Here is an 18,413-nt window from a genome sequence, read left to right on the forward strand (position 1 = left end):
AAATATACTAGGTGTCGATAAAGATTTGTGGAAACATTTTCCCATGTACTTCCTGTGTATTTAAGCACATGAATAAATGGCATATATGATTGAAATGTATATACAGTGTTGCCCAAAAGTCCGTATCCGTAGACAATTTCCCAAATTTCCTTGCCTGATACGCGGCAAGATATTTACACGGCAACTATATACTATATATATACTAACAGTTGCATGAAAAACATCCTGTGAGCAGAAGTTCTGCCATCAGAATTGCCTTACTAATGAGAGAGGAAGAAAAAAATGGTCAGACTGGTATGGGGTTGACATGAAGTCTACAGTAACTCAAATAACCAACCACTCTTTACATCTGTAGTTAGAAGAAAAATATCCCCAGAATGCACAATTCTTCAAACGTTGAGCATTGAAGATTTCCAAAAATTTGTTGATCTTTTGGGCGTTTCAGCAACTAAAAACGCTTGCACGCTCCTGCCCTGCTCGTAATGTGCTGTGTAGTAGAAAAACATTTAAAGGAAAGGGCTATGATATGCGAAGTCAACAAATATTCTGCGCAAATGACATGGTTGAAATGAAAACTGAAATGTCAGTAAAAGTTTTTCCTGTACAATGGCTGGCATTTTCAGGAAATAAATGTCACACATTAAAGTACTCTTACTTTCTGACTCATTAATGAATTTACTGATCTCACTACTGTCTTCCCATGGACTCACTTTGTGCAGAGATAAAAATCTTTGAACAGGACTGTTTATGCATTTCTTGGCTTCGGAAACCAAACCCCCACATGGTGCCACCTGAGCAACCTGGTCCAGCAGCTGCGTGCTGGTAAATAGCACATGGCACAGCTTTCAAAACCTGAATGCAGTGCACAGTAGTAACACCTTGAGAAGGCTTAATATCAATGGGGGTGGGTGAGAATAGAAAAGATTATACCCTGGCAGTGTCTTGCACAAAACCTACAAACAGAATCACTTTCTATTAAAAGATCTTCTCAAGAAGGCTTCTCAGTACCAGACCCGTTAGTACAGAACTGTTGCATTTGTTTCATGGTGTGCAAATCTGTCCAGGTAGACTACAAAGCTTCCCAAGCTCTTGTGTTCTGATTTTCTTTTCCTCACTCCTGGAATGTCACTGCAACAAATCTGATCAGAATAAACTACCGCTCAAAAGTTTGGGATCACTTGCAAATTTCTTTGTTTTTTCTTTAGTAATTTATTTTCTAAATTATATTACAATACTGGGGATTTCAAAACTATGAAATAACACATTTGGAATTAGGTAATTATGTAACAACAATAGTCGATTGTTATTTTAAGACACAAAGGTCAGCTGTTCTGGAATAGTTCTTGCAAGAACAGTATTGTCACATACATTTGCAAAACCTATCAAGCACCATGATGAAACTGGCTCTCATGAAGACCTTCCAGGAAAGCAAGACCAAACCTTACCTCTGCTGCAGAGGAGAAGTTACCAGCCTCAAAAATCACCAATTAACAGCACCTTGTATTAGAACCATTATGAAGGCTTTACAGATCATGATTAGCAGATACATTTTAATATCAACTGTTTAAAGGAGATTATTGCATATTTCGAATACCTTCAGCATTGCTTTACAGTGTAGAAACAAATAAAAATTAGAAGCCCACATGGAGTTATAAAGTGATCCCAAATTTTTTGAATGGTAGTGTACAGTAAATTATTGGATAGAAGTACAGATGTACGTGTAACTTACCTCCAACCTAGCACATTGAAAAGACACGTTTTATCAATTTTACACTTTAGATATGATCTTGAACCATTTAACTTAGGTTCCTTCTTTAATAACATGATGTTCTTTATTGTAAAGCTGTATCTTCCACTTGGTCAAGTATGATACCTATACTCTGTGAATATGATACATATTCTCTGGCATCAACAAGGCATTTCTGCCCAGATAACATGCCATGTTCAAAGTCACTTCACAAAATCAACTTTCTTCCTCATTCTAATGCTCGGTTTGAACTTCAGAAGATCGTCTTGACTGTGTCTACTTGTCTAAATGTATTGTGCTGTTGCCATGTGATTGGCTGATTAGATATTTGCATTGAAGCGAAGTTAAACAGGGGTACTTACTGAAGTGGCTGGTGAGTGTATAGTTATAAGAAACTAATATCCTGTGATGAATCTAATTGAATGACAGATCTGAGAACAGTCTGAGATGTTGTTGAACTCTGTTGATACTGCAATGACTTAGGTGTTACTAGGGTCTCAGCAGACAAAGTTAAAACATCCCTCCTTTTTATTTTCCATCTAATCTCATTGCAGCCTAGGAAAAACTTTAGAGGGGATCTAACAAAAAGATCTCTTTTAGATGTTTTTTGCCCTATAGGCATATGCACTGTAGCATTTCTGATCAGACAACACTGACGTTAAAGTGCAGTTTTCCCAATATGTTGGTTATCTTCAGATCAGAATAATGCTGCAACATGCTTTTAATTAAAAAAATTAGCTCTCTATTAATATATTCAGTCAGTGACAGTTTAATGGCGCCTAATTGATTTATTTGCGTATCTAACATCCTCAACATTTTTATTACACCGTGGATAAAGTAACATTATTCTTTTAAAGTAGATAGCTGGTGAGACTATTAACATTACATTGGCTCTGAGAGACAGACAAAATTTGGATGATGCTATGCCTTCAAGGGATAACAGTCCTTTGCAGAGTAACATAAAAACACACACACATTTACAAATGGGGCAATTTATCAAGTACCCTACACACATTTTTACAGACGTGCATTGTGGGTAAAATACACTGTAAGTAATATAAGCTCAGGAACCCAGCACCATGGAACTGTGAACCAGAGAAGCAGCAATGCTTCCTCCCTTTTCCTTACTTAACATAATGAATGTATACTGCATAATTAATAATCGCGCATTCAAATCAATATGACCCTGGCCTTACTTATTATTTCCCATAAATAAATATGGACAGCAGCAATGTAATTTCAAGTACATATATAATTTTGTGCCTGACTCGATTAAAGCTGTGCACAAAACAAATACGTTTGTCCATGCTTTGATAAGGAAAGTCTGTAAGAAAGCAAAATTAAATGACTATGAGAAAATTCTACATGCGGAATAGGGAGAAAAATCACCAGAGATCTCCGATAAGATATTACATTATCACGATACCTATGTGCTGATTTAATTTGTATTGCAATCCTGAACATATCACTATTTTATACATCTCCTGATTCCATTTTTTTTCTTTTTTCTTCAGACCACACAGAATGCTGTGCTGCCTGCCAATGTGTGAATAATTTAGAGAGCCATACCTGCAGGATTATAAGGGAATGACAACATTATACCACTTCTAATGCAATCATAAAGGAATTAAAAACATTATTTTGCAATACAAAAACTGGCGCACGAAACAATCACAATGCGTAACGGAATCAACACCCCGCCCCCCTTTTCTCGTGTACATAAATACAAATATTGCGGACTTATGCGCGCTAACCAGGGACTGCACAACAGGCACTCAGTTGGCCTCACTTGTTGTTGGTAGAGTTATTCTCAATGAAGTACTCTGTAAGCAAGTGGGCATCAGGCGAGTGCCATCTGGGTGCACTTATTTAATGCTGGCACATGTCCCGCAGCAGCCCTGCCACAAAGCTGGGTGGAGGGTGTGGATGGAGAATAAATTGCATCATTTACTTAACACCCATTTACCGATGTGGCCATTAAAAAGCTATGACTAGATAATTTGGTTACTTCAGCTGCTGGTTGCTGCCGTCAGCCAAACTGTGTTTTGTGTGGGTCACAGGCCTAATAAAATAGAGAACCGAAGTTTCAAACACATGTTTTCCAAGCATCTTTTGACAAGCCTTGATTTATCTCTCCCCCCAAAAAAATCAGTCAGTCACACAGACTACACTACACACAAACAAGTGATAAATATTTTAATTACAATGCCGAGCCCTCTTTAATTGCTGTGCTGCATTCAGGAAAGGTACATTTGCTTGTTGATAACATAGCAGTTTGGGTACAAATGAGGAAGTCAGGGTGTGGGCAGTGCAATAAAACACGCACCACATGAACGCACCCTAAACATGTTGTAAAACTGCACTGCGACTCTTAGCCAATTCCTGAAAGATGTAAGATGCAATCACTCCATTTTCTGTGGCAGTTTTCGAACTCATTTTCTTTCACCTCAATATTAATGTTTACACTCAGCACCTCGAAAAGTTTCAATTTTCATCTTAGGTTGAGTGGCAATGCCTGTGTGTTTTGAGTCATTTTGCTTTAATGTAGTACCAAAAAAATGGAAGAAAAGGCACCTGTGAAATGCCTGTCAGGAACTCACTTATCAAAATGAGAACTGGGCACTGTGGCCAGCAGAAATGATGCACAACCTGCTTACCTGTCAAAAAAAAGGGGCCTTCAGGCACAAGTGGAGAAGATCAAGATGGACCACTTCTTCCACAGCATCTGCCAGCAGACTCTGAAATAGCCAATATATTCCTATTACAATAAAACAAAGATTGAGTCACTTTTTAATGTCACTTCATGAGCTTGGGGAGAGCGTCCTGCACTTAAGCCTGATTGAATCCTAGCTTTATTGTTTAATGAGAGCTAATTGTGATAATCAAGCATTTTATCTTAAGTCGATTTTAATTTGCATTGAAGGGGCCAGAGGCCTAAACTCAGTAACACGTCAGAGAAACACAACAAGCTGCAAGAAGCAAACTGTGCTTTTAAAATGCTGAAATTATCATTTTGATCATGCTAAGTAATTGCCATTACACAAACTTAATCAACAGATGTATTTACTCTTTTCTGTAACCTCACTTTGAACTGCCCAACTGCTTACTCAACACTTACTCAACACAGATCACACACTGCATCTATGCTGTTAACATAAAAACCTTACCAGGATATAAGTGAACATGCCAGCAATTCATAAAAGGATTTCCCATGTTGCATTTTAGTAAGAATAAAATAACATTCACTATATAGCCCCTACACATGTTTATTTATCTTCAACTATCTTCAACTATCTATCTTTATATAATCTTCAACAGGTTTGCTTCTAAATTGAAAAGTGATTCACACTAATTAATTTTTACTGCATCAGAAAGACAAAGATAAACCTTAAGATGAGATATTTAACGACAAAAGATCTACCATTGTATTGAAAAAGGAAGACAACCATAATACAGGTCGCTCTGAAGGAACTGAAATGGCAAGGCCAAATATTTTTTATTTGATATACACTGAAGACATTTGAGTTTGAGATCAACAAGACAATAGAACAGGATGCCAGCTTTAATTTCCTGAAATATATAGGTACTACTTTAAACCCTGAGGTTCACCTGTGTAGACAGCACCTGTTGTTTAAATTGATAAACCAATGTGAAGACCAGAGAGCTGTCTATGTTGCCGAAAGCAGATAAAGGATCTGTTTGTGACTTTAAACATACAAGATCACTGATCAAGCAGAGCAAAGGTAGCCTCATGGGCTTACATGGCTTCTGCTCGAACAGACTCACCACTCTTTATTGATAAGGTATTTTGACAATGACAATATTCAAAATGAATAGAAACAGAAACATTCTTTCTGCCGGGTTATGAAGAAATACATGCAATATAATTGGAAGGAATCTCATCAACGCAATGACCCAAAACACAGTGCTAATACAACAAAAACTTCATTAGAGGAAAAAAGTGTAAAGTTTTAAACTATGCAAGATAATCGCCATACCTTAACCCAATTGAACATGCACTTCAGCTCCTGAAAAGGAGACTGAGGGGAGAAATCCCCTAAAACATACAACAACCGAAAGAAGCTGCGGTACAAAATAAAAAATCCTCACAAAAGAACATTATAACAGTCTGGTTAAGTCAATGAGTCAACAGTTTTATGCAGTTTATGCAAGCGGGGTATATGCAACCACTCACTAAGTGTTATTTATTTTAGCTTATATTACCAATACTTTTGCTCTCTTAAAAATCACATAGTCTGTCATGAAGGGTGCTAGGTTCTTGTTGTAAGTTGTTTAACACATCTGGATGTAACTATCAGGAACGATCGATCATCTCTTAGATCGTTTGATCATAATCCCAAATGTCTTTTAGTGAGTAGCATAAGGGGACTGTATAGCAAATTCTTTCTTAGCAGTAAGCTAGTAAAATGTGCATGAACTATGGTCATTCATTCAGTTGTTGTAAAAAAAAAAAAAAAGAAGGAAGATATCAACACCTCGAGTAGTGAGCAAATGGATTGCTTTAAAACATGTAAATAATTACGCAATCCTTTGCCTGGATGTGGAGTTGTCATGGCACCGAAGTAAACAATCGGAACCGTTTCGAGTCAGCTGGTGAGTGCTGAAGACCTGAACCACCTGGACGACGGCTATTACAGCCAGTGCAGAGATAAAAGTTTCCACACAGTATGTGTAGCGCCCGGTATGGTTCCCTGGAGACCCTGTAAGCACTGTGCGGGCTGTGGACCAAATCTGCACTAAGCACCCTTCGTAAAATCCCTTTCCTCAAATGCGTAGTGCCAAAGCCAATTAGTTTTGTGATTAATTTAGTCATTAGCTTACTTTTAGCTGAGGGGACGTTAAAAAAAAAAAGAAAGAAACATGGTAAACTTGCTGGAGGAGCATGTCTAGACTAATTACAGCTTGTTTATTACAATGCCCCTGACAGGAGCATACATTTATCAAATAAACAAGCAACAGCTAGTCAATTAAGAATATCCCAATTTCATCAGGGTTCAAAAACGCCAAGCAGACCTGTTTCATGTATGACACCTAATATCATATAAACACATGCAGAAAAAAAAAGATGAAAGAAAAGCTTCCTCAGATGAGAATCCTTTGAATCCAGCCAAGATTCAGTTACAGGGAAAAAATAAGTGTCTTGTGTATGCAATAATAATTAACTTAGGTTCATTTGTATACAAACTGGTTTGCTAATTATTCGAGTTATAATTGTGAACACATTTCTAGCAGGGAAAATGATAAATAAAATAAACAAACACCACGCCCTGAGCGGGTACTTCTGGTACATATTATTTTCGCACATTTACTACGACAAACACTATGCAACTCTAAAGATGCAGACCCAAAGTACCTTAATCACCTAGTCAACATTAACATCTTTGTTATTCTGTCTCTACCGCTTGCAAGAGAAACTGAAGAGCTCAGATCTCAGTGCTGACACCTTATTACACCCACTGCCATGGCGCTATTTCAAGAGTGAGTATCAGAACGTTTCATGATCAAAGCAGAGCAAGTTCTCGTGCACCATGGGATGAAGGAGCAGCCAAGTCCTGCCTTGTTAAACCTCATGTCTGGGTGGGGCTCTGAGTCCTCATCACTCTGAAGGTGTGTGTGTGTATACAGAGGATTCTGCAGACTCTGGCAAATGTAATAAAGGTGTAACAAGATGAGAAAAACGATTGCAAATTATATTCCACAAATGTGTTTTAAACAGTTGATCTACCATGTACCACAGCAGCTGATTTTTCCCGATCGCTACATAATACTGTACTGTAATAATCAGCCATGCAACTAAAATACTGAGTGTTTCCATTTAAAGAGCTCCATACACACCATTATAGCAAAATTAAAATAAAAAAGCAAAATGTAAAATGTTACCAAAATTTTCGGACTGTATTCGACATTTGAAGAAATGTACAAAAATTAAGTAAGCATAAATCTAGAAGCTGAAAAATCTTTGAAACCAAATCTGAAATCGGACTGAAGATGAATAAAACATCTCAAATAAACCAAATGAACCAAATGCTTAGTTTCATAGGCCAGTTAGTTTCAAATTTTCCTGACCAGTTAAAACTAAACCATTAAAGAGTAAACCATTAATAATAATAATAATAATAATAATAATAATACAAACTGTGCCCAAAAATCCTGCCAATTTAATGTGCCAGTCTATGAAATTTTTTTGTCATTTTTAGTCATCTGTCATTTTTTTTCCCTTTGGAAAGTACTAGACAAAGGTGACGGAAGTTCCTGCAAAGGAAGTCAGGTTTCATGTAAGAACCTGGTGACCACAGAGGCCAGAGATCGGAGGAAACTGATCCAGCACTCTGATCCCAGCTCAGCTGTCAGCTCCGCAGCTGGCACAAAGGCACCTGGAATAATCACACCATTCCACCCTCTAATCCAATCAGTCAGGCTCTGCACTCCAGTAGTGAGACACTGAGAACGAGCTGCAGCTCATGTATCAGGATATCGGACAGAGCAGAGAAGCTGGCAAAGGCTGAACGGGGAGGAGGAAAAATAACGCCAGCATTAGTCCTGATGACTAGTCATTCATAACTAAAAAAAAAAGTGTGTGTGTATTTACAAATGCTACTATATATATATAAAAACATACTGTACTATATATATATATATATATATATATATATACACACTGTACTATATATGTGTGTGTGTGTGTGTGAGTATATAAATCTGAAAAGTTTTTAGTTTATATTTAGCTTTTATATTTGTTATACAATTCTTACAATGGTTAGCCTTTTGACTGGATTTACATAAATTGATCCTCGATAACTTTAGGCCAGTAAATAAAGACAATTTTGATGTGAGTAACCTTCAGTAAAAGGGAATGTTGTTTACATTTAAATAATATAATTGAAAAAAAAATCTATACTGAGGAGATACACTGACTTTATTTTACAATTTTACATTTTACAATGAAAGCATTTCTTGGCTAGGAAAAAAAAGACTTTCAGAACAACAACTTTTCAGTAACAATAAAGCTACTCCACTTGCACATCATCATCATCACCAAAACACCAATTATAAAAATATTTTGCAGAAGAACCATACACAAGGTGCACTGAAACAACAATGCTCTCGTGGTTCATGGTGTCCTAAAACCAAAACCAAGTCATATCCTGCTATTCTGATATTTTATTTTCTTTAATTTGTCACCTGTCAGATGACTTTAAAAAATCCATGCAAGCATGAAGACACATCCATCCAAGCCTGAGCATGTCCAGTGTCTGTCCAATATGGCAAAAAAAAATCTTACACACATACACACATGCACACACCACTATATACAGAAGCTATACAGTAATCTCTCCTAATGTGTCTTCACTTACAGTCTGTCTTTAGCCTCTGTTTTAGATACTTTGATCCTTTTACACTGTACAGTATATATAACGTCAATATCTAATCCTCCCTGCTTCGTAATATTTAACATACTGCGAAAGGTTCCGAACTTCATAACAGGCAAATGTATAAGTAAAAACATTCTGCAATTCGATTTGCAAGGCAAGATGCTGAAAATAGGGAAAAAGTTCAGCCCAACACTTCAAACCCGGGTCAGGCGGCGTTTGCCAAGGTCCGTTTCTGCATAAGTGAGCACACAAACCCTAGCGCCTGTTCAAATACTCCTTCTCTCTCTCTCTCGCTATCGCTCTCTGTTCTTTCTCTAGAAACTCATGACAACGGCCGAGGCAGCAGTGTTTGATCTTCAGTGTTTTCCTTAATCTGGGTTGTCAAGGTTCACCAGTTGAAGCCTGTTTACTTCTCCAACAAAAAAAAGGCTTTTCCTCCCCTCCTTTCTCCTTTTCTCTCTTACTTTTTCTTCCCCTTCTTTAAGACAATGACTAATCTGAAGCGCTGAGAGCTTGCACTAGCCTGAGCTGCAGAGATGTCCTAGATTTGTTTATGCATATAAACAAATATTTATTCATATATATATATATATATATATATATATATGAATAAATTTTTAGGTTTTAAAATAATGCTTGTTTGTTTGTATTTCAGCTCTAAAACAATGGTTGTTTACAGAGACAACTGGTGACAACAAGATTATAATATTCACTAACACATATAATATTATATAGCAATAAATTAGGAATATGAATAGTACATAAAATGCGTGCATTCAAAAATAAACGTAAATGAACATATTCACTTCACTGGAGAAAAAAAAAAACAAGTAATAAACATACTGTTTGCATGTAATAAAACAGCTGTCTTGACTTGTGCGTATTTTTTTCACTCTGCCTATCACCTACAGAATTGCCACAAACTATTGTAAACAACACACGCATTGAAGTCGTTTGGAAAAGACAATGAACTGCGGATCGAAAACCGCGGAGTGTAATAACGCGTATTAGAGGATGAAAACCTCAGCTGACACACTCCTCAGTCCGGCAGGAGTCGGGGAACTTTCTCTCACACTCAAGGAGGCGATTGAGACACTTTCATGCTGCGAGGAGAAGTTTCGGAACTTTAGCAAATCTACTGTTTTTTTACACACACACACACACACACGCTTGGGATAGACAGCTTGCTCAGCAGAGTTTAAACTAAAAGTAGCACTACAGCTGAAACCAGGGCTGAAAGCGGACAGAAATTTGTGTATGAGAGAGAGAGAGAGAGAAACAGAGTGAGAGAGATAGAAAGGGTAAGAGTGTGTGTGTGTGTGTGTGTGTGTGCGCGCGCTCACTCCGGCTGAACGGAACACGTGGGGAACAATTCTCAGTGCTACTGAAGGCATCCCGCAACCGGAGAGTGGACCCGAGAGCGTCTTTAATTCATTTAGTTTTAAGTCTTAGCTAGAAACGACGTGACCCGTGGTGATGGTGATAAAGCGCGAGAACCACGGCGCGAGCGCAACGAAACGCTAGCTCGCGGGGCTAACTTAAAAAAAAAGAAAAGAAAAAAAAAAAGTCACGTTATCCGTCCCCGCTTTACGTTCTTCAATGCAACGCAACAATTGAAAAAAAAAAAAAACACGGTCGTTCGGCTTCGTTGTGCGCACCGTACATGTTTTTTTGCTCGGTTGTTTACTCGCCGGAACAAACAAACAAACAAACACACACACACACACACACAAAGCCGAACTCCAGTCCAGGTGCGCGCGCGGCCCCCGGGAGAAAAAAAAAAAGTAAGATATTACACACCAAGTAAATGGAAAGAAACATTATAAGTAACTTACCGTAATTTGGACGGTTTTTTTTAATATGTATATATGTGTGTGTATATTTTTGGCCGGAATGTGCTGCCGCGATATGAACTCTTCGCGTGCTCTTGTGTTTTGGCAGAGCGCGTGCGATAACTCGTACTGTAAACACTATTACTCCGCTCTAGGGACTAACTTCAGGATCTGCGCGCGCGTCTCTCTGACCGTCGCACGCCGTGCTCACGCGGGGTATCGGCGCTCTCGGCACCTCTCAGTTAGGATCGCGGGATTCTTCCGACGTTTTTACACTTTAATGTGTCTTGCGAGAGAGAGAGAGGGAGACAGTGAGAGGGGGGGAAATGTCGCGGATTTAGCTGTTGTTGTTTGGTGTTCCCAGTCCGTGACGTCATATCCACCTGCTGAGTAAACAGCGCACGGGCTACAGTAAAGTCGGGGTAGTTCGATAAACAACGACATTCGCAGGCTGCCCTTTAGTTCACGCAGTAAAAACGGAACTGTTTCTTTAAGTGAAATAGTCCGGAGTCCAGGTGGATGAGTGGAGCAGGAGTGAGTCTAGCCATCCTCTGCTGGATTGCATGACTTTCTCCATTGAATCAGGAGGGGGAAAAAGTTCAGGAGGAGGAAAAGCCCAAGTACTTGGGAAAAAAAATCTATGACACAACAATCTCACTTATCTTTCCTTAATCTTTCGCTTTGCTCAACTTTATTAGTGTTTTCACCAGGTTGCATTAGTGTCTGTTTATCTGCTCACACGTGAAACAAGAAAACAACAGCCATGATTAATAAATGCAAACCAATGCATGTAATTCTCCTTTCTGCTGGCCTGAATAATAAATATCAGCTAAATATTTACCCAGACTATAACCAATAATTCATAAAAGTATTAACAGTAAATGTGGGAAAAGATGACACACATATGGGACGAAGGTGTTTAGCACAGCAGTAGGCTATAGTACATTTCTGACCTACTGCACTAAAGCGGCATGACCGAGTTCTACGAGTACAGAGCGCCATCTGGTGGATAAATAGATGTATTTCAGACTTTTTGGCTTAGATAGATAGATAGATAGATAGATAGATAGATAGATAGATAGATAGATAGATAGATAGATATTTTATTGAGATTGTAAAAAAATGTAATGAATATATCTAAACATATCAATAAAAAACAAGTTGAATTCTTTAATGTCAAACATGCAAAATGTTAACACACACGCATTATTTTATGACATTTTGTAGTTTGTATGGTTAAAATTACATTTTTAGAGAGTAAAGTTTAGCTATTGTTAAATTGGTGGCCACCATTGTTGGCAGCATGGTGGCATAGTGGTTAGCACTGTGGCCGTGCACCTGCACCAACCTTGGGTCTGTGTGCGGGGAGTTCACATGTTCTCCCTGTGCTTGGTGGGTTTTCTCTGTGGTGGGTTTCCTCACACAGAGTAGACTAAATGCCCATTATTTGTGAAGGAGTGTGTGCATGCTTGTGCCCTGTGATAGGGTCCCATCCAGGATGTACCCTGCCAAGTGCCCCAAATCCAAGTGAGGTTTCTTTGACGTCCCTTTTGTGGCTGTAAGAGCAACAACTCACCCAGGGATGGAATGACAGTGTTGTTTTCATCAGGTTTTGAAACCGCATGAGGCTTCTGGTTGCACGCACAGGTCATGGCCATGTTGATGTTGTACCCTTTTTTTTAACTATAATTCTGTTTAAGGTAGCGAGGGCCAGATTCCTATCTATTTGTCTCTGGCACAGTCAGTCCATCTTCAATGTTTGACCAGCAATATATCTTTTGACCAGCAATATATCCTCAGATATTTCTTTGGAGTTTTCATGTCTAGACATAAAAGCTTACAGATGAAAATATGCCAATCTAATAAAGGAAACAAATAATAGCCCAAATAATGCCAACATGTTTGGTGTACATATTATACAGTATCTACACATACAACATGAATTCAGATCCTGTATATTGGGACAACATTTGCTGTTGGAAAAACAAAAACAAAACAAGGCTTACCCTTTAGTCAAAGTGACTGATAACCAAAGTTAACTTATTATTATTATTATTATTATTATTATTATTATATTGTTTGAACAGAAAAGACTAAGTAATACAGACTACATATTAATTGATCTGAATAATATATTATAAATTTTTACAACAATAACAGGGCTAGGAAGTCTTCATTGTTTTCCTAATTATATATAATGTTTTTTTCTAAACATATTCTGAACACAAATAGATAAAGTAATTAGCACATTAGAATATGATCCTGATAAGGTAGGTAAAGTGCATCATAACAAATAATTTAAAATAAAATCAACAAAGAAAATTATATGAGCACCATGGCCTAATTTAAATCCTTGTGTACTCAGTCTATAGCCCAAGCAACATGCAATATTTTCAAGTCTGCTTCATTTTTTTTTTTTGCTGTGTTAAGGTCTTTTATAGAAACACGATTAAATGCATATAAAACCCATGAATGCATCATTTGCTTGTATCGTGTCATATATACAGTATATTTATGCATACAGTAAATCATCTCACTCCTTTCATCATGCCTCTGCTTTTTGCATTTTAAGACTGTCCTAATTAATGTGAACCACACTGTCCAAAATGTCCAAACCATCTTGTAAGGTACATCTCCTGGAACCTTTAAGGCTGTAGGGATAAAATCAGGCTTATACACACACATGCATTTTTTTTCTAATTTATTACAACAATTTTGACATTATATTACAAAAATTTCGCATTATAGTATTGACAATAACTTGAGTACAAAATACAATTTTAGAAACATTTCAATAAATTTTAGTTTGTAGTATTTGATATGTCCCCCTTTTTTGCTCTAATATTAGTGTCAGTCAATCTTGCTTGGACTCCACAAGTTTGTGATCCACTGTAGATTCAATCCATTGGAATGTCATCTGAGAACGCAGTTCAATATAAGACATGAGAGGAATCTGACCTTTAGTTTAAAAAAAAAATCAATATCAAATCTGCTTACTTTCAAATAGGAATGTAGAAATATTGCAGAATCTTAAATCTTAAATATTCTAAATATTGAACGTTTATTTCTATACAGTACAGTATTTCAAATTCTTAAACCTTATGTTATTTTCTATTTAAATTTTAAATGGCTAATTTTAGTGTTATTTTTTTTAGAGGTTTTTAGCACTTGATGTATATGCACTACAGTTAAAACAATGTTTTTAAATAGATGCATCATAGCATGTAGCCTATTATATACAGTATTTGTTATGATTTTTATAGCAGAGATTCCTTAAAGTTTCTGAATGTTTTAAACAAAGGAAATTTGCAATTACGTGATTACTGTATAAAAATAGTACTCATAAGTAGTAAAAGTTGTGTGCATACTGTAATATGAGAAAAGAATGTACTGTCATTTACATACACTTGACATAACTAATCTATCACTATGTGTCTTCTTTCATCTCGGTTTAGAACATGAGTTATGAGATGATGTGTCTCCTTACTGTTATACACAGTGTCTAGGATGAAAGCGGTTAATGCACTCAACATAATAGCATCTCTGTTTACTGTGACTAAAATAGACCTAATGCTATTAGGACCAAACTATTTTAGGTCATGTATTTTTAGGACATCTCGCAACACAGTGTTTCAACCACAGCCGCAAGCATTTCCCTGGGGCTGAAGACAGTCACCTGACTCTGCTGTTCAAGCATTCCAGATAATATCACTAATGCAAGATATAAATCTGGTAGCATACTTTAAAAAGCACAAGAAAACAAAACAATTAAAAAATTTCCATTAAAATTGTCTGGTTCTGGACCCTTTATTTTCATATGCACCATTATTTCTTTTGAATCCACTCATGAGTAAATAGTTACAGTGAGACAAACATAAGCTACCACTACAGCTGCTGATGAATAGATGTGTTAAAAGGTTGCGTTATTATGTATATGCTTATGATGATGATATATGTAGTATAGTGGCTTTGTGGTTAGCACTGTATTCCTCAGCTTCTGCTTTGTATGTGAGTTTGCATGTTTGCATGTGTTTCCTCATGCTAGGTGGGTTTCCTCCGTGTTCTCCGGTTTCTGCACACAGTACAAAGAGATGTAGGCTGATATGTATTTCCAAATAGCCCTCAGCGTATGAATTGAATGGGTGTGTGTGTGTGTGTGTGTGTTTATGCACTTGCTCCCTTGTGATGGGTTGGCACTCCATCAAGGGCGCACCTCACTTTATGCCCTATGTTTCCAAAAGAAAGTTGTGAGTATATTTCTTTAGGGCTTTATGGAAATATTCTCACAAATATTCTTACAACTTGAATATAACTCTAGAAAAAAATAAGAGACTGCTGCAAATTACTCCAGAAATCTTCTGGAATGTCATCAAGAGAAAGATGAATAGTCACAAACCATTAAGCAAAGCTGAACCGAGGTATAAAGTTACCCAACAGCAATGTGAAAAACTGTTGGAGAGCATGCCAAAATTTGAGTTATTAAAGCTCTGCAAATGCTGCGTGATCTTGGGTTATTTTTGCTATGTTGCGATGATTTCTTTTAAATATGCACTCTAAATACCAATAATTATATTTTAAATTTAGGATAAATATTGTCAGCACCTAAAAAAAATAATTAAACTAAAGCGTTCATTTCACTAATACATGCACCTCTAAAAAATACATAATAAACTGATTATTTTGTAGCGGTCTCTTATTCTTTTTTTCCGGAGCTGTGTCTATAATCTGTCTTAAAGCATATATTCAATAACTCCTATGAATTATTATTTCATTTCTGTAAAAAAAAAAAAAAAGAAAAACTATGCAAAAGTATTTAGCCACCCCCTTATTTCTTCATATCAAATGAAATTAAAGAACAAATGTTTTAATGTCACATGCTGCAAATTGCCTAAATTTACAATTTAAAAAATGTTTCTTTCTGTAACAACCTCAGCAGCAACATCATTTCCCCTGGATTCTGGACGTCTGCAGGGTGCTATGAGGTTAAGAGGTTATGGAATTGGTTCGATATACACTATATAGCTAAACTGTGTACATTAATACTGTATGGAGCTAGTCTCCCCTTTTACTGTTATAACAGCCTTCATTCATTTTGACAGGTTTTCCACTAGATTTAGAGTGTAGCTGTGGGGATCCATGCTCATTCAGCCATTAATGAGGTGAGGCACTGATGCCTGGCCAGGACGCCTGGGGCACAGCTATCATTCCAGGTCATCCCCGGATGTTCAGTGCTGGTGAGATCTGGGCTCTGTGCCGGCCACTTGAGTTTCTCCACATTAACATTGGCAAACCATGTCTTCATTGATCTCGTGTGCACAGAAGCATTGTCATGGAGTGAAAAAGAATTTGCAAAGCTACAGCATACAGAGACAATCTAGACAACTATGTGCTTCAACAGTTTCAGGAAAACCTTTATATGGGTGTTGGTCACACATATATGGTCAGATGTGAACATACGCTGGGCTATCCAACCGGTCATTCAAACTTCATTTAGCGTTTTATAAATAATTTGTTTTAAAAAAAAACTGTAAGAGAATATCATTTTAGTTCATGACGACCACTAGATGGGGACAAAATATAACAGACATAAAAAACATACAGTATATGTAATTCTTTTCTCACAAATTATCTTATCTGCAATTTCTTCTCCGTAAAATACAGTGGAAATACTTTAGTTTTCTGTGCAATGAAAGTGATGTTCATTTATACATGTTTAATGAATTTTTTGGAACTTCTCTTTAATTAAAATCATAAAAAATGAATTATTAAAATGACCTGCCTAATATTGTGTAGGTCCACCTTATACCAACCAAACGGCTGACACATGGGGAATGGACTCCACAAGACCTCTGAAGGTGTGCTGTGGCACCTGGCGTTGCCATAAGGTCCTTTAAGTAATTTGGGTTGCTTTTTTTCCCCAGCACATTCCAGAGAGGTTTGATGCGATTGAAATCTGGGGAATTTAAAGGCAACACCTTGAACACCTCATGGACACCTTATCCTACTGAAAGAGGCCACTGCCATTATGCAATACTGTTGCCATGGTCAGGGGCAATTTTTAGGTAGGCAATATGTGTTAAAGGAACATCCACATGAATGGCAGGACCCAAGCTTTCTCAGCAAAACATTAACCAGGGGATCACACTTCCATTGTCGGCGTCATTTCTTCCCCATGTAAGCGCATTACACACACCCAGCAGTTTGCATCATATAAAAAGAAAACATGATTCATTGGACCAGGCCACCTTTTTCCAGTTCTGATGCTCGGATGGCCATTGTAGATGCTTTCAAAAGTGCACAGCATCAGCATGTGCACTCTAACCATCTGCAGATACCTGCGAGCAAGCTGTAATGCACTGTGTTCTACGACACCTTTTTATCATTGCCAACATTACCTTTTTCAATAGTATATGCTGTAATAGCTTTTCTGTGGAATCAGACCAGATGAGCTAGCCTTGCGGAACAATCAGTCCATTTTTGCACCACTTTTGGTAGATACAAACCACTCCATATCGCAAACACCTGCTGGCCCTCATCAGAATCATTCAGATCCTTATGCATATGTTTTTGCTTCTGGCCCATAAACCTCGAGAACTGTCTGTTCTCTTGAGAGGTTTCACTATATGGAGAGACTAATCGATTATATTAATTTCACTGTCATTTTTTTTTAATGATATGGTTGGTAGATGTATAAGATCAGGTCATATTTTAGTAAGCATCCATGCAAACCTGAGAAAAAGTATAGATAAGAACATATTAAACATCAAAGGGGACTTTTATATGGTTGTGCTCAGTGACTTCCCCATTCGAACCGTGCCTGATTGTTCTGTCTTTGCATGAGTCATGTGTCAGTTACTCTACAGCAGCCTCAGCAGAAGTACCATCAGCTTCCCCAATACACAAGCAATTGCACTGGTGCCTTTACTGCATTCCTCTTTGAAGTGGATAACAACGCAATCCACTTAAAATCTCAATCATTACATAATAACTCAAAAAAGCCTGATATGTTTGTACTCTGGCATCTTTTCATCCTAGTGCTAGAAGTGATTGTGAACATTACTTGTAGTTCTGCAAGCCATTATTTTGACTGGAAAAATACCCTGACCCTGTAAGTGTCCTCTTCATTCATTTGAATGAAATTTGATGTGATTTTCACCCTCTAGAATTGCAGTGGTGCACTTCTGCTTGATAGACTCAAATGCACTTCAGCATCACATACAGTGTGACAGTAAAAAGATCTTCCAGGGATTTAGTGTGATTTAGTTTTTTTAAATATATATATTCATTGTGGTTAGTAATTGCATTAGGTCACACAGACATCAGGAATTTAATACCTTCATTAGTCCAGTGCTTATTTCACAAAAAGCTGAAATCCATGTGTCATTATACCTACAAAAGCGTCATGTCTTATTGTCAGATGAGGCCAAACTTTTAAAAAGG

The 18,413-nt window shown here is 37.3% G+C and overlaps 1 protein-coding gene across 3 annotated transcripts in view; it reads right to left on the bottom strand.

The window, feature by feature from the left end:
- foxp1b (forkhead box P1b) overlaps window positions 1–11,305 on the bottom strand; it is a 165,587-nt gene extending 154,282 nt beyond the window's left edge. The window contains exons 1-2 of one of the 3 annotated variants that reach the window (XM_053497995.1): window positions 10,977–11,305; window positions 4,405–4,485 (exon numbers count right to left, since the gene is read on the bottom strand). The gene's annotated coding sequence lies outside the window, so the exon portion shown is untranslated. Of the gene's footprint in view, window positions 1–4,404; window positions 4,506–10,976 lie in introns of all 3 variants that reach the window. The other 2 variants (XM_053497992.1, XM_053497993.1) reach the window with 2 other exon arrangements.
- Between the last annotated feature and the right edge of the window lie 7,108 nt (window positions 11,306–18,413).

The sequence above is a fragment of the Clarias gariepinus genome, chromosome 6 (assembly GCF_024256425.1).
Source record: "Clarias gariepinus isolate MV-2021 ecotype Netherlands chromosome 6, CGAR_prim_01v2, whole genome shotgun sequence".
Taxonomy (NCBI): domain Eukaryota; kingdom Metazoa; phylum Chordata; class Actinopteri; order Siluriformes; family Clariidae; genus Clarias; species Clarias gariepinus.